This window comes from Myotis lucifugus, unplaced genomic scaffold, assembly GCF_000147115.1.
Source record: "Myotis lucifugus unplaced genomic scaffold, Myoluc2.0 scaffold_108, whole genome shotgun sequence".
NCBI lineage: Eukaryota > Metazoa > Chordata > Mammalia > Chiroptera > Vespertilionidae > Myotis > Myotis lucifugus.
The window spans coordinates 2,308,945-2,333,295 of NW_005871156.1; positions in this window are offsets into that span (position 1 = coordinate 2,308,945).

The window sequence follows — 24,351 nt, forward strand, 5'->3', positions numbered from 1 at the left end:
TTCCCAAACCTGAACATACATATGGAGTATCTGGGGTCAGGAGTGGGCCTGAGAGTGTATTTCCAGCAGACTCTGGTCTGTGGGATTCTCATAGAGTAAAAACGTTGTATAAATAAGTGCACACAGGAGAGGCCTTCTCAAGTTGGATAATGGAATCTCTTTTTACTTGAGCTCTTCTAAAATAGCACATTAATAATGTTGATGATTCTTGTCTAGTCATCAGACTTTGAGAAGCAAGGTCTCTGTGAATCTTAAATGAGATAAAATATATAAAAGTGTCTCATAAACTAAAATACCCTATATTATTGCTAAACCTTGAGTCATCCTTATCTCTTATTTTTAATTCTTATTTCAAATCCGTCAGCAAATCCCAGTGGTGCTACTACCATGGGAGGTTTCCTGGATTCAGCCAGTTATGACCCTCTATCACTTCCAACCTCGGCAGAGCCAACATCAGGTCTCTTGCCTAGAGGTGATTGCAGCAGCTTCCCAATTGGTCTTACTCTCTATTCCTGTCCCCTCCCCTGAATCTCTGTGGTCCTTTCTCCACCCAGAAGTCAGGTGATCCTTTTACAATATAAGTCAGATTATAAAACTCTGCTCTCTCAAACTCTTCAGCAGCCTGCAAGGGACTAATCCAGCCGTGGGCAAGCTACGGCCCGCGGGCTGGATCCGGCCCGTTTGAAATGAATAAAACTAAAAAAAAAAAAAAAAAAGACCGTACCCTTTTATGTAATGATGTTTACTTTGAATTTATATTAGTTCACACAAACACGCCATCCATGCTTTTGTTCCGGCCCTCCGGTCCAGTTTAAGAACCCATTGTGGCCCTCGAGTCAAAAAGTTTGCCCACCCCTGGTCACTAATCCATATGGTCCTACTGTCATTTGCTAACAACCTTCCCTGCCTCCTTGCCTCTTGCACATTTTTCCTTCTGTAAGAACATGGCTGATCCTATAATTTTATTCATCTCACTTATCAACTCCCTTGTCTATACTAGCAGTCCCACCACTCTCTCTGTACTTACCTGGCTTTATTATGTGTTTCATGGCACCCACTTCTACCTAATGTTCTATTAAGCACTTATGTGTTTATCTATGTTCTGTCTCACTGACACAAAGTAAGCTCATGGAGGCACAGGGTGGTCTGGCTTGTTCTGCTCTGCATTTCCAGCATCTGGAGCAGTGTTTGGCACACAGAAGGTCTTTAGCTATTTGCAGAATTAAAGAAGAAATGAATGATTCTTACTTACTTGAATTGCCTTCTACCCCATTCCTGACAGTCAGTGCTTCATAAGCCTATGTGTAGGCAACCATTGATTGGGTTTTTAAATGGGCTCTCTCTGGATATCTGTGAATGGGCCAGTTGTTCATTTTTCCTGTGGGTCAAGCACACTTGTGCAGGATCGATCTTCCTGACTGTAAAATGTAAACCTTTGAGCAATAAGTAAAGGCAGCTGCTGTAGTTCTGGGAAGCAATGACTGTGGGAGTTGAGATAAGTTGTAGGTATTTTGGTTCCTTGGGACTGCTCATCTTTACTTAATTGCTTCTTAGCCAAAATGATGCTACATCAAAACCAACCAACCAAGCCAAACAAAAGATAACCACCACCACCACCACCAACAAAAAACTAAGCCCTAAAAGGAAAGGAACAAATGGAGACTCTGGGTTTCTGGTAGAGTAAAATTGTTGTACAAATGGGTGCACACAGGAGAGGCCTTTTCAAGTTGGATAATGGGATCTCTTTTTACTTCAGCTCATCTAAAATAGCACATTAATAAACTGAACCAAATGTGGTGCTACAGCTGGTTTTATTGGTCATTAACATTTACAGAGCCACGTGAAGTCATGTTTTCCAATTTTGAGATGAAAAGATTTAGCTAGTCTAATTATCAGCTGCGGAATGGGGACTGCATCGGAGCGCGGCCAGCAGAACTGCTTCGTCTCTACTTCCTATTGCCTTTGCCTTTATGGTGCAGGTGAAGCGAAAACAAATGCATTTATTGACCCTCAGCTGGATGTGACCCTAATGCAGGGTAGGCTCTGGCAGCTGCCCTAGAGTTCACTTTGTGCTGGTCCTCTCGGTGAATTGTCTACATTTTAAGGCTGTATTTTGGGTTCAGGAGACTGACTTGTACATGCCAGCAAATGGCATCCAACCTTGAAACCTAACTTTCTACTCAGGTTCTGATTGATTTTCTATCCTGTGTTCAGTGAGGTCAAGCCATTAATTGTGTTATTAAATGTGGTTCTCTAGCTGGAACAGGCTTTGGTGAAGACCAAATAACTTATCATAAATAGTGCTTACCAGACCATGTCCTGATTTTCCGTTCAAGAAATATGGCAGGTCTGAGGCAAAGGCAGAGGAAGGAAGTGAGAGAGGAGGTGAGGAGGTCAAGAAAAGAAAACCAACCAGCATTTAATCAAGACCCTCTCGGCTCTGTGTGTGAAACACAGAGATAAGTGTTCTGGAATGGATACAGCAGAAATGTGTATGGGACCAGCCCTGGGCTTGGTTCTTGGTGCAGTGTGTGCGCCATTTGGCCCCATCCTGAGTGTAGTGACTCTTGGTGAAGATTTGCACTTAGGACCCAATAAGGCCTACTGTTGATGTGGCACATGGATTGTGGGGCTGTAGCTAACTCCATCACGTCATTCCTCCTTCCTGCCACCCTGCACCACCACATTGTGCAGCCTGGGGAGTCCCCATGGAGGGAGGCAGTTGGCCCAGAGGAAAATGTAACTAATAAGGGATAATTTCTTCCTGAGGCCAGCAAGATAGCTTCTGGCTGCTGCAGCTCTATATGCTCTGTGCTGCCTAGGTTTGTCCTAAGGAATACTTTTGCACTAAAGGGGGAGACTTTGGTCTGCCCTGTGATTTTAAATTTTGCTGAATGAGTCTGACCAGTATGGGTTAAAGTTTTCTTTTAATTAGGACTCATGGAGCAGAGCCGACTAGGGGAAGGATTTGAGACTTAAGTGATACTTGGGCTGGGAAATGAGAGATTGGCCAAGTCTTTTGTTCTCTCTGGGCCTGCACTCTCTAATATGCAAAATGAGGACCATTGGCCCATCAAATAGCCTTACATTCTATACTTTAACAGGGACAGCAGGTTAGCAGGGTGTTCTGAGTGTAGGAATGGTCATGATCCAATATCAGTAGAAACCTGGCAGCATTGCTGAAGGTACATGGAAGCAGGGAGAGACTGAAGACAGGGAGAACAATTAAGGAACTATTGCATAGTTCCAGACCATGGTTTCAATTGCTATTGCTTCTGATTTTTCTACCAGAGTCCCTGGACTCTCCAGACCAATGCCTTTCTGACCACTGATCCTTACTTTATAATTCTTGTTGGTTATGTGTTGAATTTGCTCCCCCCCACCACCACCAAAAAAGAGAGATATATTGTAGGTAGGTATTTTTTAAAAAACTATAGTTTATTGGTTTTTAGAGAGAGAGTTAAGAAGAAGACAGAAACATTGATGTGAGAGCATAACATTGACAGGCTGCCTCCTGCATGCCCCCTACTGGGGATCGAGCCTGAAACCCGGGCATGTGATCCAAATCAAACCAGCAAACTTTCGGTGCACGGGACAATGCCCAACCAACTGAGCACTGAGCTACACTGGCCAGGGGAAAGTTGTAGTTTTAAACCCAGTACCTCACAATGAGACCTTGTATATATTGGGTCTTTATTGACATAATCAAACTAAAATAAGTTCAGTAAGGTGAACCCTAATCTAATATTATTCACACCCTTATAAACGGGGGAATTTTGGACACAGAGGCAGACACATATATAGGAAGAACACCATGTGAAGATGAAGTCTGAGATCAGGATGATGCTTGTACAAGTCAAGGAACACCAGAGCTTTCCAGCACACCACCAGGAGCTAGGAGAAAGGCCTGGAATAGATTCTCTCAATCCTCAAAAGGAACCAACTCTGCTGGTACCTTGGCCTTAGACCAGTGGTTCTCAACCTTCCTAATGCCGCGACCCTTTAATACAGTTCCTCATGTTGTGGTGACCCCCAACCATAAAATTATTTTCGTTGCTACTTCATAACTGTAATTTTACTACTGTTATGAATCGTAATGTAAATATCTGATATGCAGGATGTATTTACGAAACCCTGTGAAAGGGTTGTTCGACCCCCAAAGGGGTCACGACCCACAGGTTGAGAACCGCTGCCTTAGACTTGACCATGATCGTTGGCCTTCAGAACTATGAGACGATGCATGTCTGTTGTTTAAGCCACTCAGGTTGTGGTGCTTTCTTACAGCAGCCCTAGCAAATGAATGCAGTTTGGCTTGGCTGCTGTAACCATTAGCAATCATTAATTTTCTGATCCCAACCTGATTTCTTTTCAATCTCCCCAAAGATCCTTGTATTATAAAACTTAGACTCTGTTTTCTACCTGGCTCTTTCTAGGGTCTATCCCTATATGTTGCTATGGGATCCACCTAGCTTCTGCTATGTGTGATGCTGGGAGGTAACGATGGCCTACAAGTGGGCAGCTTTACTCTCCTCTGTGACTTCCTTTTATGCCCACTCTTTGCTGCCACCTATGGTCTCTGGGATCTAAAACCCCCACTATGTTTTTAACTTCCCCTAACATTGAAGCTGAATCAGAAGGAAAAGCTAGTACCTTGAAGCTCCTTTAGTTATTTTTGGATTTGTTTGCATATAATTCCAGCACTCTTGGTCCTTTTCCAAAACCATCCCAGATGCATTTTCTCCATGTATGACTCTAAAGTCAGGGATCAAGTTATAATCCAGTGAAACATAATTGAAATAATGTGACAACTCTGAACAATATCGAATTCTCAACTGTCTAAAGTACACACAAAATATAAGAGCCCACAGGGACTATGCAATCTATTTGAAGAGGTAGTTTTCTTATGGCCAAATTCCCTTGTGATATTCCAATATGCACTTTCTCATTAAACTTTTTATTTAATACTAGAGGCCCAGTGCACAAAAATCATGCACTCAGGGTGGGGGCATCCCTCAGCCTGGCCTGTGCCCTCTTACAGTCTGGAAGCCCTTGAGGAATATCCAACTGATGGCTCAGGCCCTCCTTAGCACTGCCATGGAGGCAGGAGAGGATCCTGCCACCGCCACTGTGCTTGCCAGCTGTGAGCCCGGCTTCTGGCTGAGCAGTGCTCCCACTGTAGGAGCGCATTGACCATCAGGGAGCAGCTCCTGCATTGAGCATCTGCCCCCTGGTGGTCAGCGCATGTCATAGCTACTGGCCGTTTTGCTGTTTGGTTGATTTGCATATTAGCCTTTTCTAATATAAGATGGGCACTGGAATTTAATTGTGAGTATTAGCTATATTGCTCTGATCATTTCTGACCAATCTTGTTTTGCGAAGTGAAGTCAAAAGAGGCACACTTTGCCATCAGTCAACAGAAATGCACTGACCCTGTGCTGGGTTCCACAAGCTCTCCACTGGACATGCACACCTGGTCTCCATCCGCAGTGAGCCTTCCATGTAATTGGGAGCAAAGGCATCCAGATGCAAAGCACCTAGAGAACAATTAAATCCTAAATGCATTGAACTGACTTTGGTACAGTGGGAGTCCGACCACAGGGAGTGGTTGGGAAAGCTTTCCTGGATAACATGGTTGGTTAGTTTGTTGCTGGAAAGGTCAAGATCCCCTCTCTTCATCCTCCCTCAAATCTTCCCTTCTATCTGCCTGTATAATTGGTCATTTCATTATAAATCAGACTTCAAACAAGAAACACAAAATGGCCCAGCACAGGAGCTGTGGGAGAAGCTGACACCTTTGATACTGTGATGAAAACCTTATTCATCTGAAAGTTAAATAGACAACACTTAGAAATCATAAAAAGGACAATCTTCTATTAATCCTGGATCTCTCTTCAGATTCCATTTCCTACATTTTACTTACCAGAAGATCCACAATTTCTAAGATATCCATGAAATTTAAATGAGGCCCTGGGAGTTCCTTTTCCATTTTCTGGTGGAGGAGATGGGAGATATGCTCCCAGCTTGGAATTTGCTCAGATGTGTTTCCAAAAAAAGTACAATACGACTTCGTATCTCTATTGTTCCCTTCCCACTAGTCACGAGGCAGTGCAGATGAAGTGTGAGCAAACATGCAGGGTAATAAAGCCATCCTTTGCTTCTCTTCACATGGACAGGACATTCATTTTGTTTTCTTTACAAAAGTGCAGATTTAGTTTGAAGTTTGGCAAATAGAGGAAGAAAAAACCAAAAAAACAACTCTCCAAGACAGAAGACAACAGTTAATAGGAACCACATTTTCTCTCTAAATTATGGTACCTGCAGGTCCCTGTGCAAGGGTGGGGAGGTGGTAGAGGTAGGATTTGGGTGGGTGTGGGGAGCTGTGGTTGATATTTTGATTGGCCCGTCTGGGCTCACGTCTCATGGGTTTCTTGGGATTCATGGAATATATCTGACTACAGTGAAACATGAGAACCCTTTAGAAAAGTGAGCATGGAAATAAATAGCAATACATATTTCTGTGTCTAGACCAGAGGTCACAATGCATTTTAGTTCTGAGGGCCATTAGTGGGGTTAAATAAGGTCTATGGGGACTGTAGGTTTTAATGACAGAGCTAAAGTACAGGTCATGGGGGAAGGAATGAAGTAGATGGGCTAAAGGGAAGGGAAGAGGTAGAGACTTAAGAAAGAAAAACAGATTGGGGGGAAGGGAAATGTCCACAAGTGATTGAACTAGCAGTTGTAATCAGCAATAACTTCTGGCTCTACTTCAGGTTAAATCATTATCCTTGGTATAAAGCAGGATTTCCATATACTTTTAGAAGGTGCTTGAATTTTCCTACAGTTTTATTCTTTGGGGGTAAAGAGGGGATGATATAGTTACTGGGGATCAAGGTTCATAGAGCCTGAGGAACTCTCTTTCCAGGGGAGATCTTTCTTGAGTAGCGGTTCTCAACCTGTGGGTCATGACCCCTTTGGGGGTCGAAGGACCCTTTCACAGGGGTTGCGTAAATACATCCTGCATACCAGATACTTATATTACGATTCATAACAGTAGCAAAATTACAGTTATGAAGTAGCAACGAAAATAATTTTATGGTTGGGGGTCACCACAACATGAGGAACTGTATTAAAGGGTCACATTAGGAAGGTTGAGAACCACTGCCATGGGGTCAGGGATGGTACAATGGGAACTGGCGCAGAGACTCACCAATTAAAACTCCAAGATTGCCTTTTCCTTATCCCATCCTTTTCTGGCTCCGCTTCCTGTTATAAGGTTGTGTTTTCTGGGTACTGCTGGCCATCCTGACACTGGAGGGGAAATGTTTTCTGCCTTTTCAGCAACAACTGATCACTGAAAGTCATGTTTGGAAATACTTGGAATATGTTGACAATTAGTCAAAGTAATTTTTCTCCAAAGATAAAGCACAAAGATTTGGAGTGATATTATTTGAATAGTATTGAAAAAAAAACGACACACCTGAAAATGTGCTTCAAAACAAATTTTAGTCTTTATATAGTGCAAGAATTTCTCTCTACTAGTACAAGCAAAGATTGGGAGACAAGGATTTTGTTGTTATTATTATTGTTGTTTATTTATTTATTTTTGCTCTTGTTCTTGTGTGTTTGCTTCAGGTTTTTATTTTTATAACTCCAGGACCACTTTCTTCACCCATCCATCCATCCATCCATCCATCCACCAGCAATGCTTGTGGCGAGTCTTCTTTGTGCCAAGAATAGAGCTAAGCACTGTGTATAGAGAGATGAATGAGAAATGATTCCTGCCCTTGGGGAGTTCACAGTCCAGTGGGAGAAAGATAGAGAAGTAAACATTAATTACAATGGTGTGATGAATGCTCTAATAAAGTTCAGAGCAGGGTGCTCAGCTGCCCCACAGAGCTGTAGGGAAGCAATCATCTATTTTACCTTAACCTTCTAAAGGTCTTTGATTCCTCCAAGAGTAAACTATGAGGCCCAAATCTCAGGGGTACTGGACTCAGCATAGCTTTAAGTCTTGCAGGTTGCAACTACTACGGATTTCAAAGGCAGTGAAAAGAGAGGTGATTGTGAGATTTATTCCCAGGGTTCATGGATTTCTGAATTTATGTTCTCTCAGCTCTCTTTCCTTCCTAGGGCATAAGTCTGCTCTGTAATATGGCTATGCTCCATTCCTGCTCCAGCCTGTCTCCAACCTGCTGTTTAACTTGACTCTTTGGGAAGCCTGTCCTTATCCAAAGAGTTTCACTACAAACTGAAATTGGGTAGGGATTGATGAGTCCCATATCCCTGACTCCACCCAACACCAATCAAACAACAGCTGCCGAGGGCTTAGGCCACATTAAGCAGATGCTCTGCAATTTTTCTAGCTCCTTTTTTGTTGTTGTTATTAATCCAAAGAGTATGGGCTCTCCAAAGCCAGGCTGTAGTCAAGAGACAGGACAATGACAACGGGAACACATAAGTCCCCAGGGAAATGCTTTCAGGAACAAAACAAATGTAGTCAAATGCTCCACAAATACTCAGTGGTTTTTATATTTTTGTTTTGTTTTGTTTTGCTACCAGGAACAAGACTGGAAAAGGGAAATGTAACTTTGGGAAAACTTTTGTTGTTACTAAGGTTTGAATATTTCTAATATCAGAGACTGTGTGTTATCACAGGAAAGATGTTCTCGCTGATCCTTAAATAAGCATTTTAATGGTTCTTTGCCACCGAAGAAGAGATCGCCAACCAAAGAAGAAAGAGGAAACATTCCAGATTCACACATCACCTTGAATGCATGGCTTGAGAAAGCAACAGAAAACTTTGGTGAAGCGAGACCATTTTCTCTAGTATTTTATTGCTTTCCTGAAATGTAAATTTTAGATTGTTTGTGTTGTTGAAAAGTTGAGCTGCTTGGCAGACATTTCTGTGAATTATGTAGTTGAAGTATATTACTGATCCTTCTGGTGACCCTGAAAATGTGATTTTTAACAGTTAAGGCCTGATAAAATTATCAGGACCAACTGAAAGAAAGGAAGCTGGAACTGATATTTTTGAAGTCATATAACTTGAACTTAAAGACAAAGCCGATAGAATATTTTTAAAAGCATGGTGATTGCTTTATGAACTATCATATTTCGGGCATGAAGAGCCTGGCTTTTGGGAAAACAGGGTTGGAATTTGCAAGTTTTGGCACAGTGAGGAGCAGATGTATGTAGGAATGCAAATCATATCCAGTCACCCAAATGACTGAGGTGAATGGGACCCAGTGACACAATCTTGTCCCTCATGCATCATGTAAGTCCTGTATCAGAGCCCACAGCAAGTAGGACAGCCTTTTGGTACCCAATTCAGGACAAGAGCCTAAGAATTGGCTAGTTACACAGTCAATAGTGTCTGCCTAAAGCTTTGAGATCTTCTGAAGGAAGGCACTACTGAAACCTGGTATCCCATACTTGGCTGTCCTCTTCTCAAGGTGAGGACACACCTCCTGGAGCACTACTGACTCTGCCAACCACCCTTCCCTGCCTTCCCTACCCTCAGTCCTAACCCATGATTGGTCCTGCCTTGCCTGAGCCTTACACCTCATGTGAATATCTCCTGAGATTTTTTTTAATTCATTAAATCTTAGAGCCATATTAATTACTGAATAAAATCTCTGAGTACCTACCCAACAGAAACCAGAGAAAAATGGTGCTGAGTGGACATGTTGAGCCCTTCTGTGTATCACAAGTGTCTACTAGAATGTTTGGTGTATCTCAGGTGTCCAAGCGAGAGTCCAAACCGGTGAATATTCAATGGAATGGAAGTGTTTGTGACAATTGCTATGGGAAATCATGGACCACATAAACATTAAATATTACTCAGTCAAAATAAAATCATTTATTTTTAGACTTTGGAAGAGAAGTAGCATTTGGGAAGGCAGGAGAGAGAAAATATAGGTGGGGAACCAATAGGATCAAAGGCAGAGAGTTGGAGATGAGTATGGGTTTAGGGTAAAGGGGGGAGGGTGTAGCTCATTAGATTGAAAGATGTATTGAAAGAAATAATAGGAAGTAATCTTTGGAGGGCCCATATTACTGAGTCTCTTGAGAAGTCTGAAAGAGATGAAATAGGTAATGAGTAGGTAGTCACTGAAGGATCCAAAGCAAGAAATAACCTGACATAAGTGGTGAGTCAGAGAGATGGAGCCTGAGGTAGAGAGGGGAGTTAGTGGCAGTTATACTGGTGGAGGCAATCACTCAGTGTAAAATGGACCATTGTGAGTCAGCGGGGATGGGGCAGTGGGCATAGGTGAGGGTTTATTCCAGAGGAATTTGAAAATAAAAAAAACTCCAAACTTGGTGTAGATGACTATAGGAGAGCTAAGATTCATTTTATTGAGAGCATCTAAAAACGTAGAGGAAATACGTTTTAAATAAGTATATTTTAACCCCAGAGATTCTCTTTTATAGTCAACTACCCAGCCCTAAATTTGAGAGGATAACAGACAATAGATGATCCTGGAGACATGGCCAGGCTCACCTTGGAAGGTCAGGCACAAATCTTTTCTTTATCTGGTGCAGAAAATGTTAGAAGCTTTCCTGCTATGTCTAGATTAAAAATGCTGCAAAATTTCCCTGCTGAATTATATATCTATAAACAGTGTGTGGTTTCTCATACTTTCTCTAGAACTGCATATTATCAAATATTTTCATCTTTCTTTCAATGGTGACTAGAAAATGCTATCTCGTTTTAATCTCATTTGCATTCATTATGACTTATATTGAACATCTTTATAAATAAATTAACCATTCATATTTCCTTTTATACATACACCTGTTATTGCCATCTGCCCATTTTTATAATGGACTCCTTTGTCTTTTTTAATCACTTATAAAAGCTCTTTGTTTAATAACAAAAGTAGATTTTGTTCATAAACAATGATTCAAAAGCTTAAATTTTCATAGATTTTAAAGTTTATGTGGGTTATCAAACTGCCCATTCTGCTAGTATTCTGGGTGGTTAGAGGCCTTCAGAATCCACCCTTCTTAATCTTAAGGCATTAAAAAATATTAAGCCTCAATCGCTCAATTAGGAAAAGTACCCAAACCCTATCCTGATCTTTTCAAATCCAAATGTCTTTTTGGTAACCCCAATCACTAATCTGCATAGAACTATAGGAGGAGGAGGTGTTTGAACAGTTTCAGCCTTTCCTTTGGAGTTTCTAAGTTCACACCTGGAGTGGGTGGAGGAGAAATATTGAAAGATCAGATCTCTGACAAGTGTTGCCATCTTGATCCTCACATTGCGATCCCTTTAAGGGAATTTGACAACCCGAAGTGACCATTATGCTTATTCTGATAGGAATTGTGTGTCCTCCGCAATTTTGTATGTGTAAGCCCTAACACCTACTACCTCAGGATATGACTACATTTGGAAATAGGGTCTTTAAAATGGTAATTAAGGTAGAACGAAGTCATGTGATGGGCCCTAATCCAATATGACTGGTGTCCTTTTAAGAAGAGGGGATTAGGACAAAGACAGACACACAAGGAAGACTATTTGAGGACACAAAGGCCATCTGCCAGCCATCTGCCAGCCAAGGAGAGGGGCCTCAGTATGAAACCAACTCTGCCAACACCTTGATCTCAGACTTTTAGCTACAGGAACTTAGAGAAAATAAATTTATGTTGCACAAGCCACCCAGTCTGTGGTACTTGGTTATGGCAGCCCTAGCACACTAGTATAATGTCCTACGGAAATGACCATAAACTTCACCAACTGGTTTGAAGGTCAAGTTCTAACATAGGAAACTATAGAATTAAAAAACATCTACCCTGAGCTATGAGGAGGTCCACTCTACTCATCTCACCTCCAGTAGCTTATAAATGAAGAGAATGCTCAATTGAAAGATAAACATTTTGGGTTTATAATTTCTCTAGTTTTGGAGAATGTGAAAACCTTTGCATTCATAGTCATAGTTAGGCATTTGTAGGCACACTCCCATCTAAATGGGTTTCCTCCATTGGATCCTAAGGATTTAGGTTCATATCTAGAAAGCGCCCTTGGATGAGAGGTGTGAGGCTCATATCTCTATATCAAGCAAGTCAGTCTGGTGGAAAGAGCACGAGAATGGGAGTCAGAGACCCCCAGCCTTAGTCTTGATTCCATCACAAACTTTCTGTGTTGTCTCAGGTAAATAAATTTACCTTTTGGACTTAGGATCCTTATGTGGGTCTCATAAGTGGTTTTCAGACTCAGTTCTATAGGACCCTAGAGGCCTCCATGGATGGTTTTTAGTACTTCCACAAACTTATCATTTCAATTTCCCTTGAGGGATACATTTTAACTATTTTAAAACACTGCAATAAAAATAACACATTCAGATGTGTTTTATTTCACATTTGAACATATCTAAGAACATCATCATATGAAAATGTGCTGCTAGGTTAACTTATTTGAAATGAACATCAGAATAAAATTCTGCCATCTGCACACATATTCGATGAGGGATATTGATATCCTGCACTGGTATGTCTGTTTGTCTCTCTTAAATTCTGACATGACTCCTGCATATCTCCACTGATGTAAACTTGCACAAGTGTGTTGTGACCACAGTACATTTGCACCTGCTCAGTTAAGTGTTAGATCAAGTTTATTCACATTTGTTCTCCTCGTGGCATATGACTTGTTTGTACACCCAGCAGCTGACTCTCTCACATGTTGAACACATCACATTAGAGCTCGACTGAATGCATCCTTTCTGACTTTACAATTAGAAATGCAAGAATTCATTAGGTGCTACTAACAATTCAACTTTGAAGCCTATATTTTCTATTACTTTTCTTGCAAGCTTCTGGGTGAGTTCAGTTGAGTAGAAATCCAAGCTATAAGGCAAGTCGTTTTAAAATAAAACAACATAAAAACAATTAACACTTGCAACTACTTAGCTAGATGAGTCAGTCTTTTCTAAATAATGTTCAACTAATTCAAAATAAAACAATAAATTGATGCTGAGGATAATCTGATTGTGATTATTCCAAGTTTTTACATTCACCAACTCAGTCTCAGAGTTGTCAGAGATATATTTTATATGATATGTATGACATGTGAACTTATGAAATAAATATATTCTAGTGAATTTGTGCTTTTATCGTTAGAATTTCACGTAAGATTTCATTTTCCTTAAGGGTACCTTTGCTGTAAGGAAAACCGCCAAGTTAGATAACTTCCAAGATTCTTTGCAGCTCTGACACCCTGTAGTCTTCCAGGGCTGGTGTGAGCTGTATGCAGGGAGGAGTGTGAGTCAAGGCAGTGAAGGGTGGCTGGCTGATCATCAATCTGTTCAGCTTGGGCGCTTCCTTCCACCTTTTTAACAGAGATGACTGAGTGCCTAGGTACACACCTACACCCCTTCTGGGGCATTGTGTCCTTTCAGTATTTCAAATGTACAAATGAATGGTCCTGGGGAAAACCACGTGGTATATAGGAAGTTATCAAAGCATGGTACAAAGATGTTTTTAAATATTATTTTACAAGATATGGTGTAATTATTTTGAAACTTGATAAAATTCCAATAAAATGTATTGCATATTCCTGGTCACCTCCTCTCTGAAATGAGTCTTCTGTAGGCAATATCTGATAGGGTCTGTGGGGGGAGTGGGGCCTCAGGCTCGGGCTGGGGGTGGGGGTGGGTGGGTATGCTAGGCATGGGGAGTGGTACAATCTTCTTGTAGCTGGAAACAGGGGCTGTTTATTAGTTGGAAACAGAGGTCCTGGTTTGTTTCAGCTGCCACTTCTCTCCACCAGAGCTTAGCAGATTCCGAGCCCCCACCCCTACCAAGTGTGGGGCACTGTGGACATGCCTACTGGCTCTGGAAGTGGCAAGCCCCAAGGGGGCGTGATAGATAAAATAGAGAAGAGCTGGGGTTGCACATTTGTTGCATCTGCTGTATTCCAATGACTTCTCCCTTTAAGATGAGAAGGGTTGAATTTTGAATGTTAGAGGACGGTAGTTCCTTGCCGTGACCTGCTGTTTGCTTTAGCCTCTGGCAGTTCCCAGGAGTTGCCCTGGGACTATATTCATTCACTGGGATGACTGATTTTTAGGACCAAGTGTTTTGGCTGGAGGACTAGTAAGGATGAGGTGGTGCTCTTGTGTTCTGACCTTGGCTATTGTACTAGTTAGGATAAATGTTCACCTACATAAAATAGAGATCCCAAACAAAAATATTTTAAATAAGACAGACTTTATTTTTCTCTCATGTAATCGCCTGAAAGCAGGAGGTCCAGGGCTGGTGTGGAGCTCTGTTCCACAAGGATGTCCAAAGACCTAAGTCTTTCTATTTTTTTTTTCACCTTAGAGTGTTGCCCTTATATGAATGATGTCATACTAAATGGCTTCCCTACATCCATGGTCTGACTTCCTAGTGAGCTAAAGCAGCCCAGTTCAGCCCCTCCTGTTGCTTCTTCTATCCTAAGCCCTTCCTTGTTTCACTGCCCTCAGCTTTAATAAATGTACCTTCATAACCACCTGGACTCGTGTAGTGAAATTATTCCTGCATGAAGCCAGGAACCCACACACTACCAGCCAGCCCTAAGCAGACCCACTTATGGGTCCCCTGTCTAATAACAATTGGTTCTCAGTACCGACTATCTATCAGCCCTGGAAATTGTAATAAAAACACACACACAACTGTCTCAAATTATTCAGATGTGTGGCCAGTGTTCAGAACCACTGGGCTAGGGTATAAGGAGGGGAGTGGCCAGCTGAGGTGGATCAAAGAAAAATGATCGATCACAGTCAGAGGCCAGGCACTTGGAAGAATCACCCATGTTGAAGTCACAAGGAATGGTATCAGGGTTCGTGGTGGAGAGAATCTAGTGAATCAGAGGCTAAAACTGGGAGGTTGGTATAGTTTGGAAGAGTTTGGGTGTTTTAGTTACTCTGGAGCAAATCGCTGGTCCTACCCTCTCCTCTTAACACAAGGTCAGCGTCCAGGGATGAGGTGCCTCTAGATAAACTTCCAACCTATCTCCATCTTTGGTTTTTATTATTTGCTTTTAGGGTTACTCTTCCTTACTGCTGGTGTTTGGAGAACCACATATGACTCAGGATCTCTGCAATGTCTTACCCAGATCTGATTTTCTTGAGAGCTGACTCCATTCCTTCATCTTTTCCAAACATTAACCTTTTCCCTCTACTCATCAAAAAAGTTTCTTTTTCCTGCCCCACTCTCTCAAGGGGGTTGATAAATTCCAAATGCTCATTCCTTCTCATACCACCGGTAACCCCATATTCTGGCACGTAAGGGAGGACAGTCAGGTACACAAAATCATTCAAATCTTCTCCATATTCAAGTCAGCGCATGCAATACCGCCCAGTGTGTAGAGAGATCAGGCCATTTTAGCTGAAAATTTCATCCTCGCTTTTATGTTCTACATGCGTGCCAGTGTGGGCTATTTAAATCAAATTCTTCTCTCTAGCTGAGCACAAAACCCGCACATTTCTAGTTTTGCTCTTTCCAAAGATAATTTCTGCAGTTTAATGAGATCTGAGAATGAAGTCAGGCATGAGCAGGAGAAAGGTCACAGTGTGTGCTCAAAGGTATATTAACTACTGTTGGAGCTGACATCAGTCTCCTTCCAAGAGGACAAAATTAAGCAGCAAATAGTAAATACGTTCAATGGCACTTTATTGCAAGTAGGACCATTTACAATGAAATAAGAATATGAGAATGGTTTCGAAGAGAAAATGGAAGTGCGTACAAATAGAACACATCTTACCGGTTGGAGTGGGAATGTGGTTCCAGTCAAGGTTAATGGGGAAACAGTTAATGAAGGGTACAGATTCCAAAGCTGCATGATGCCATATTGTATCGCACAGAGGTAATTAATACTAGAGACTCTGGCTAAATGGACACATTATCCACAGCAGACAACTTGAAATTCTGCACACCGCATAGAGAGGCGCCTCTGGATGCTTTATGACTCACCCCAACACTGACATGAGGCATTAGAGGCCCTGGTTTCCATCCTTTTTCCTCATGAAGTCGATGTGATTCTGTGGGAGGAACACCAGACAGGGAGGAAGGACGGGGGTGGGGGGGTGGGGACCAGCCCAGATTCAGTTCCTAGGAGGTGGTGTGTGACCTTGGGCAAGTGACTTCCTACTTCTCTGTGGTTGTCTCCTCCCCAGTAAGATGAAGGGATGGGGTGACACCGCATAGAGAGGCGCCTCTGGATGCTTTATGACTCACCCCAACACTGACATGAGGCATTAGAGGCCCTGGTTTCCATCCTTTTTCCTCATGAAGTCGATGTGATTCTGTGGGAGGAACACCAGACAGGGAGGAAGGACGGGGGTGGGGGGGTGGGGACCAGCCCAGATTCAGTTCCTAGGAGGTGGTGTGTGACCTTGGGCAAGTGACTTCCTACTTCTCTGTGGTTGTCTCCTCCCCAGTAAGATGAAGGGATGGGGTGAGATAATCTGTAAAAGGTCTTTTCCAGTTTAAATTCTGAGAGTCTTTGCACTTCATTGCCGTATCACCATGATCACTTCCTTCTTTCATAATTGCGTTGTTAACATGGATATATCTGGGTAGAAGAGTGCATATATAAATACAGATGTGGATGGACATTTACCTGTATTTACCTGTTTGTGGCACACATGTGTCTTTGAAAGACCACAACCTTAGAGATTTATATAAAATAGTTTCTGTTTCTAAATCCTTCTTCCATTCCCCCCCCCACAAAGGCTTAGCTAGCAGGAGTGAGGTTACTGCTGGAATTAAGGTGAACTTGGGTGAAAGGCCCCCCTTAGCTTGTCTGCTCAGGATGATCAGTCCCTGAGAGGCACCTTCTTTTGTTTCCTTCTCTTTCTCTGAACACCCCAGGTGGGAGAATAAGGCTAGGGTCTTGTCCTGGCAGGTGAGGCAAGGACTGGGGATCACATAACATCCTTTACATTCAGCTGTCTCCTTTGGCTGTCTGGAATCTCCTCTCGCCTCCTTGAGTCAAGGGGCTTAAAAGTAGGACATTTGCACACACTGATGTTTGTCCCAGTGATCATCATATTGACAGGCATCGCTTCGGCTGAACAGTTCTCTCTCTGTGCTCAGGCCTGTGTGTAGGTGCCATCCCCGGGGCAGATTCCATTCTTATCCCAGCCTCAGAACTCGCTCATTAGGATTCCCAGGTGCACCTTGTTTATGTCTCCCTTCTCACCTGCTGTGACCCTGTCCTTACCTGTCCTTACTCTTTCCTTGACCCTTAAAAAAAGAAAGAGAAAGAAAAAGGAAAAGAAAATAAAAAGAAAAAAGAAAAGGACCACCTCTTTTGGGATGTCTGGCTAGAAGTTATTCATGCTCCTTACAGAAAATTTAGAAAAAGCTTTCTGCTGTTCTGAATGAAGTAGCATAAGAAGGCCTGCCACATCTCAAATCTGGAGAGGGAGGGGGCCCAAGGAGGGGCAGCTTTACACACGGCATCACCGGGTCCCACCTGCCTCCACAGACAATGGGAGGGAAAATCTTGGAGGGTTGGCAGCTATGGAGCCGGATTACCCCACGACACTGACAGCTGCAAAATTGTACCTATTGATTGTGGTGTAGGAGTGAATGTTTCATCAACCTTTAATTGTGCTCGTTTCTCAATAGAACGGGGTCAGCTTTTGCTGTGCTGCTGTCTAAAGAGCTGTGATAGACACTTCTTTAACAGACCCTCATTTGGAAAGTTTCTCACATGCTATAGGTTCTAGAACATTGATCCTCAGCTGAACATGTTCATCAAAATTACTTGAGGGCATGGTTAAAAATATTGAAAGTGGTGTCTTGCTCTAGCCCAGAGGTTCTCAACCTGTGGGTCGCGACCCCTTTGGGGGTCGAACGACCCTTTCACAGGGGTCGCCTAAGACCATCGGAAAACACATATGTAATTAAATATTGTTTTGTGATTAATCACTATGCTTTAATTATGTTCAATTTGTAACAATGAAATTGGGGGTCACCACAACATGAGGAACTGTATTAAAGGGTCGCGGCATTAGGAAGGTTGAGAACCACTGCTCTAGCCGATTCTGATTCAATGTTTGGGCAAGAGGCTGGGTAATTGTATTATTAATAAACTCTCTTTTTAAGGCAATTTTAATGAGCACTGTGAATACTCAGAACCCTCTGGAGGATTCCATTGCAAACTAACAGACAAAGTTACCCAGTGAAGTGGACAAGAAATGCTGGAATTGTGAAATAATCATATCATGTCTTTTTTCGGTGCAAGTGGATATGGGTGCGTGGATGGGATGAGGACAGCGTTAGCACTCTCAGTGTGATTTCAAGTGCACGGACATTGCCCTTTCTATTGCTGCGTTAGTTGCTTCATTTCAAGGAACAATTGGACCTTCGTTGGAGACGCCCACCATTTAGATACAGCTTCTCTTTAGAGTCCATCGGGAGGGACACTACCCAGCCATCACTGTGAACCTGCTGCTGCATCCACTGTCCACTGAAAAAATAAGTCGGATCTCATGACATGACACTGTGTCATGTGGCGTGACCTCCTCCCATTGTTATGTTGGGTGGATACTCAGCTCTGATTTTGATTTCTTGGTAATTGCTTCCTCATGGATTCAGCCTTTTTTTGGGGGGGGAGGGGGGGAAGTCCCAAACAGATGCCTCCACTGATCCCTTGTTGCTATTCTCAGCCTCCCTCCAAGCCTGACTTGTTTGTTAATGAAGCCACCGCACACTGAGCTGTGGCCAAGGAAGATCAAGAAGCCATTTCATCAAAATAACCGTGATGGAAACGCCCGCTCTCATTCTGAGCTTGTTTCACTTGTGCCTCACCTGACCTGGAGGGCCGGCGCCGGGGTGATGGGAGAACATGTGAACACTGGCTACTGTGACAATGTCCTGCGTCCAGTGATTTTACTCTGTTTACATTCCTGCTCTGCTTCGCCTTTGAAGCTGCCCCTTATTGGTGGGTTGGCGGGCCCTGTGGCTCCCATACATTTTAAAGCTGCGTTCCCCAGGGTTGGCCCCAGCGATGGAGACCTGCACTTTGTCTTTTAAGCAGATAAAAAGAGAGGTCAGTCAGAAGTAATTCCCCCACTCCTCGTATAAACAATTTAACTGCTGCAGCAACATACTTGCTTGGAATTACTCCCTCAGATTCAATTCCCTTTTCCTGCTCCACTTGTAAAAATGGTTAGTGTCCTCTATAAACTGCAGCTCACCAAGGTGCAGGGCTTGCTGTGCGGTTGTAGAATAAATGTTAATCTAATACAGGTTACTAGGTCAAATGCAATCACAGGCTTGTGGGAAAAGCTTAATGCTGTTCTGCCTCTCCTAACACAGTAAACCTGGATATTATATGATAGGTTAAACACCAGTGAACCATGGCAAGAATTTTCTTGAAAGTAGGATTTAGTACAAAGGGAACTACATTGAAAGGGTGACCTAGGATTGACTTTGCTCTCCGAGAGAGCATTCTAAGACACCAAAGTGCACTGTGAAAATGAACTCCTTAAAACTGTGACATTCTAGAATTCCTTGTCCAGGGGACAAATACTAGTTGAAGCAGCTGTGGCACAGCTAAAGGTTTCATACGTTGTCAACTATGACTTCAATTTCCCTCTCATCCCCCCCAAAATTCACGAGTACAGATACCCAGACGCACACAAGCTTTCCTTATGAAAAGTTAATGTGGCGTTGGATGGCCTGTTAGAATTTGGATCCTGACTTGAACATGAAGTAAACATAGCATCCGGCGGGCTGAGCATCTGTGGGCCAACTGCCTTGAGAAAACTCTACGCAGATCTTCTTGGTGGTGGACTCCTCACTGTTTTATGTGGATGTTAGTGCATTAAGTGTTCCCAGCCTGTATTTGTGATCAAATGCCAAAGCTGAGAGGTACACATGCTAGCAGATGTATAATAAATGCTTTGGTAAATGAATATCAGATTTCAGGGGAGCTGTAGAGGCTGGTTTGTGGGAGCGCTTAGGTTCTATCTTCATGGAGATGAGACAGAGCCAGGACAAGCTTTGCAAAGTCCTGTGCTCTCAAACTCTCATACGTAGCCTCCTTTTCCTAGCTTTCTGCTGAGTCTGGATCCAAGAAACAATCACAGCAAGGAAAGGGATGCTGAAAGGAGGCTAGAACCCACCTCTCCTCCCAGAAGAAGCTGAGAATGTGGCTTTGTGTCTTCTTTTGGCTCCGAAGAAAAGTTCTTACCAGGCTCCAGGGATTTGTTTGACTTGCGAGAAATGTATTTGTCCATTTACAGATGTGGCAAAGCTCTCACGTGATTAAGCTAGATCACATAGCGGGTTAGTTGACTTAAAGGGTGTAGACATTTGATAAAGGGCCTCTCTGTCTGCTTGGGTTTGCAGTTAAATGGCCGAATTAATCAGGTAATGCATTCCTGGATGTGTACAGAACTCCAATGAACGTAGTGCTGGGCATGTGAGTGACCTTAGGAAAACTGCATGAAATAATAGGTACAGGGAAGGTGAGGATGGGGTGGGTGGGGATGAGCGATTAACAGGGGAACTTATATACATAGCCCATGGACATAGACAATAGTGGGGTTGAAGGCTTGGGAGGGGTGGGTGTGGGGTGGAGGGGGTCAATGGGGGGAAAAAAACCCAAAACAAAGGGGAAATCTATAATGCTTTCAATAATAAAGATTAAAAAAAGAATAGGTACGGGCTGCCCTGGCCAGCATTCTCAATGGTTAGAGCACCAGCCCACACATCAAATGGTCTCGGGTTGGATTCCTCGGGTTGGTGCCTGGGTTGCAGGTTTGATACTACCTGTGGGAGGCAACCAATCGATGTGTCTCTCTCACATCGATATCTTTCTCTTTTCTCCTCCCTCCCTCTCTTCCACTCTCTTTAAGAATCAATGGAAAAAGAACCTCAGATGAGAATTAACAACAACAACAACAAAGAATCTGTACAGGCTGGATGCAGATTTTTGTGAAATGCACTTTTGAATTCTAGAAAAAATTTAGATTTTTAGGAAACAAACCCAGTGAACTGCATTTTATTCCTAAAGCCAGTTGTTAGGAATAGAAGAGATCTTATGTGGTTAATTTTGGCTCTATGGCTCTGCATGGCTGTCATCTCTGATCGGCCCATCCTGATCCCTTGCAGCACTCTCCCTTCCTGCTCTGAGCAGGAGGTTGGCCACTCAGACTTGGAAAAGCTGGCTGGAGAGAGGCAGCTGCAATGGGCTCTTATTCACATAGTTTCCCTCCAGCCCAGCTTTAGAGCTAGTTCCTGCAACAGAAACGGGAGCCCGAGCACTCCCCTTGACTGGGAAATGTCAAACATATGATACATAGACGACTTAAAATGCCCTAGGTCCCTTTTCTCTCTTTACTGCAGACTGAATGGTCAGGTTTCTCTGCCTCTTTAGGACTCCATTTTCTCCCCAGTTTTTCTTTGAAAAGATGTAAAGGGGAAAACATACATTTCTCCACAGCTTCTGTGTATGCATTGAGCAAAGAATGTTGGCAAAAGCTATGCTATTGCATGCTTTCTTTATGAGTTTGACCCACAAGTATTGCATTGGGGATATTCACGGTCATTTAAGTTAGTAGAGACCAACCTGGCAAGTTTCCAGGCAATGGCTTGCTCGGGATAAAAATGCCCCAGAATGGGATATCTTGTAGAAGGCCACTGACAAAGCTCAGAATGGAGACTTGCCTCTCTCTATCTGTCTGTTCTGAGGAAACACGGCCTTAGGGGTCAAATGTAGTTTTCCCACTTCTCAGCTGTGTGACCAGAGACTACCTCAGCACTCTGTGCCTCAGTTTCTTCAGCTGCAAAATGGGAATATTATCCAGCTTCCCCTTTACACCTTTATGACAAGTGGGTCTTGGGTCCTGCTGGCCTGTTGGCAACAACAGGTCTTCAGCCTTCTCATTTCCCCTAGGCTCCCATTTCACTCCATTTCCTGTCTCTCTCAAGGCCCTTGACTCTCTTTCTTGTTTTGAGCCTTTCTCCTACCCTTTGGGCTTAGTTTTGTCATTAGGTTTTCCCATCTTTTCCTAGTGACACCTATGCCCTCACTCCTGGCCAAGCTCTCCATGGGCTGGCCAGCTTGCACTGGCAATTCAGATATCACCCAATAGGGTGGGTAGGAGTGTAATGATGGATTGTATGTGGAACACCTAGTACAGAATTACCTAGTAGTAGGTAATTCTTGGTTCCCATTTTTCCCCTTTTCTCAAGCAACACTGTCAATGACCAAATCAGGCAATTGGGAACAATCACTTAGAATCTCTGAGTCTGTGGAAACTGAGAATAATAATGCTTACTCCACCAGGTTAGGGGGGACAGCCAATAAGATAATGTAGATTAGGAAGTCTAAGTCCTGTCATTTTACACTGAAAAAAAAAATTAAGGCCCCATTCAGCCAACTCCAGGGATGGAATTTGAGAATCAGAACTATCCACGCGGTGAAAGTATTTGCTTTCAGAGCTGATTTACTGAGTAAACACTGTAGGTACAGTGGAGAGAGCTCACAATGATTTTAAGGGCCTACAAAAATATCTTAATTTCTTTCCTTAAATCAGAAAAATAAAAGTATGTTTTTAGTTAGACTGAAAAGAAGTGTTTATATATAATGACAATATATGAGCTTTTATAACAATGCAGTTGCAAAATATAAAATACATACTTTTTTATCTTAACCTGAGGATAGGTTTTTATTGGTTTTTTTTGAGAGACAGAGAGAGAGAAATATCAATCGATTGCTTCCTATGTGTATCTGACTGGGGATCGAACCTGTAACCTTTTGGTGTACAGGACAATGCTCTAACCAACTGAGCCACCCAGCCAGGGATCAAAATATAAATAAATAAATAAATATATATATATATATATATATAGAGAGAGAGAGAGAGAGAGTTTAATGTGGCCCATGAAGGTCATATGTGGCCATGACTTTATTACTGCCTTAAAAATCTCAATGGCTAATGCACATATCACTATATTTAGTGGTATTATTTACTTTACTTTTTGAAATTTAAGTATAGTTGGTATATAATATTATATTAGTTATAATAGTTTCAGGTTTAAATATAGTGATTTGACATTTTTATACCTTATGATGTGATCACCCCACTAATTCTAGTGATCATCTGTAACCATGAAAACTTATCACAGTATTATGGGCTACATTCCCCTTCACTTTTATCACCCATTCCTACCCCCTCCCTTACAGTAATCATCCTTTTGGTACCTGTTTCTGAGTCTGTTTTTGTTTTGTCTTGTGACAACATGAATGGATCTAGAGGGTATTATGCTGAGTGAAATAAGTCAGACAGACAAAGACAAATACTATATGGTTTCACTTATATGTAGAATATTCAAAACAAAACAAAACAACCCACAACAAATAAATAAAAAACAAAACATAGCACCATTTTAAAACAGAAGTTCCTCTTTTTTCATGAATTAGGAATGAGATTCCCTACAGATAAGCAGAGCCGCTTAACACTGGTGACTTCCAAGCCAGGGGAACTGGTGACAGTCGTCAAAATAAAATATGATTTTTCCCCATACTAGGGAGGCAGTTGTGGGTAAGGAGACCCAGCCTCTAAATGCAGAGAAATCCCCTCGCTGCCTCCATTTGTACGTGATTTCCTGTGACCAGACAACTGATGTGGGATTTATTTGCTATCGGGCCAAAAAAGTTCTGGGATTGGGTAAAGCAGGGGGGCGGGGGGGGGTTGTCAAATGTAGAGTTGCATTGGTGATTCAGGACTCATCATGCCTCAACTCCTCAGCCTGCAGCTCCCAGGACACAGGGAATACAAACGTATCTAGCTCCCACTGAATGAGAGGAGAGAAAACCAGATGTTCTCTCACCGAAATGACTTCCTGAGTGTGGGAATCAAAAAAGGGCTCACAATCAGGGAGTCAGAATCTCCTCGTCAACTCTTTGAATTACTGCACATGAGGTTCGAGCCTCTGTTCCTTCCTCCATACCATTCTTTCTTGTCTTACATCAAGGGCCCGCCGGCTGCCTGTGGCCCACAATGAATATTTTTTGCGGCCCAGCCAATATAACGGTATGTAAGAAACGTTTTAATAAAAATTTCATAACTTAATTTTTACAATATCCTGTTATACATAATTATTAATAACAAACTACAACATTCGCTAATGACTGATCACTATAATCATGTTGCATTCATTTGCCTTACGCGCAGGCGCATCATTTCTCTCCACTAATACTAGCAGCGAATATGTTAGCAGCCGATTGCCACATCATTAGGCTTGTACTGACTTGTTTGTTGTGTGCGACAGGAAATATTTTGCTTTCGGAGAATAAGAAAAATGGGTTTATTTGTGTTACACTTATTAATTTGTGCGGTTATTCAG